Source organism: Bison bison, unplaced genomic scaffold, assembly GCF_000754665.1.
Source record: "Bison bison bison isolate TAMUID 2011002044 unplaced genomic scaffold, Bison_UMD1.0 scf7180017845949, whole genome shotgun sequence".
In the NCBI taxonomy this organism is placed as follows: Eukaryota; Metazoa; Chordata; class Mammalia; order Artiodactyla; family Bovidae; genus Bison; species Bison bison.
In genome coordinates this window covers 1-1768 of record NW_011476522.1, presented here as the reverse complement: position 1 = coordinate 1768, position 1768 = coordinate 1, and positions in this window count along the sequence as shown.

Here is a 1768-nt window from a genome sequence, read left to right as displayed (position 1 = left end):
ACTCTGGCAGTTGGTGATGGACAGGGAGGCCTGGCGTGCTGCGATTCAGGGGGTCGCAAAGAGTCGGACGCGACTGAACTGAACTGAAGTGATTCCAGTCGCCCCCATAGGTTACCCGGCGCCCGCCGCGTACTGGGAGCCGCCTCTGCCCACAATGCTTTGCGTCCCGCCCCACAGTGCTTTGCGTTTCCCGCCCCAAAGTCTTCCGGCGGCAGCGAGGCCCGGTTAATCGATCGCCGCGCGCTGGCGGCTCGGCGCTCGGCCAGCCGCGCCTGCGCACGTGGTGATTTCCAGCGAGCGCCGCTGGGCGGGTGAGGGTCTTGTCTCGTGCTGAGGGCCCTGTGGGCCTGGTGGCGGCCCGGAACGCTGCACCCCGGTCCTCCTCGCTCCGAGCAGGACGGTGAGCGAGCCCCGGCCGACCCCCGAGCCTCCGGCTATGACATCCCTGCTGGCGAAGGACGCTTACCTGCAGGGCCTGGCCAAGAAGATCTGCTCCCAGCCCAGCGCCGAGCCGCAGAAGCGCAAATCGGGTAAAGGCGCAGCCCGGGGGGCCAGGGCGGTGAGGGCTTCGGACAGGGTACCCCGTCCGCCCTCGCGGCGCTCGCGTCCCCACTCCCCTGCACCGCCCCTGAGCCGTCTTCAGGCGGAGCAGACCCTCAGACGCGTGAAGCGGGCCTGCGAAGTTCCAGAGGGAGACACCGTGAGAGACGCTCAGGGCCGCGCCGCCGCCCCGGCCCGTTGGGGGCTGTCTCGGGGTCCGAGGGGGCTCAGCCGTGCGCCCCACCAGGCGGGAAGCTCGGCCGGGGTTTGGAGGACGTGACTCTGCGGAACAGGCTCGGCCAGCTCTCCACATTGAGTGGCAAGGCTGGTGTGAGCGTTGATGAGAAAGATGATTTATTCAGCCCATTACTGTGGGCAGTGTGGGGAGAAGGGAGGAAGAAGGTGGCCCTGCCAATGGTAGTGTACGTGGCAGGGGTGACAGGGCCCCCTCATACACACAAATAGGCGAAGCAGACAAAAGCTGCCCTGTGGGGAGCCGGGGCTCGTAAGTCCTGTCCAGCCTGGGAGGAGAGGGAGAGCGGCAGGGACGGGCGTGGACCTACCAGAGGAGAAACGGACTTTCGTTACACCCGGAAACCTGTTCACTCTAGGGGTTAAGTGAGTTCCCATCACTCAGTGAAAAGTTAGATCTGTGTCTTTCTAGTTCCTTTCCTGTGTATTTCTCCCTGAACCAATCGGGTCCCTACTTGGTGCACTCAGTTCTCATTTTCCTTTTAAAATATAAACATTTTCTCCACCTTGGCCACATCACTTATGGGATCTTAGTTCCCCAACCACACATTGAACTCAACCCTTGGCAGTGAGAGTGTGGGGTCCTAACCACTGACTCAGTTCAGCTGCTCAGTCGTGTCTGAGTCTTTTCCACCCCATGGACTGCAGCACCCCAGGCTTCCCTGTCCATCACCAATTCCCAGAGTTTGCTCAAACTCATGTCCATCGAGTCCATGATGCCATCCACCCATCCCACCATGTGTCAGTCCTCCCACCGCATCCTGACGCCTTCTACTCCTGCCTTCACTCTTTCCCAGAATCAGGATCTCCAATGAATATTAGGTGTTGATTTCCTTTAGGATTGACTGGTTTGATCTTGCAGTCCAAGGGACACCAACTCCCAGAGCTTGCTCAAACTTCTGTCCATCGAATTGGTGATACCATTCAACCATCTCATCCTCTGTCATCCCCTTCTCCTGCCTTCAATCTTTCCCAG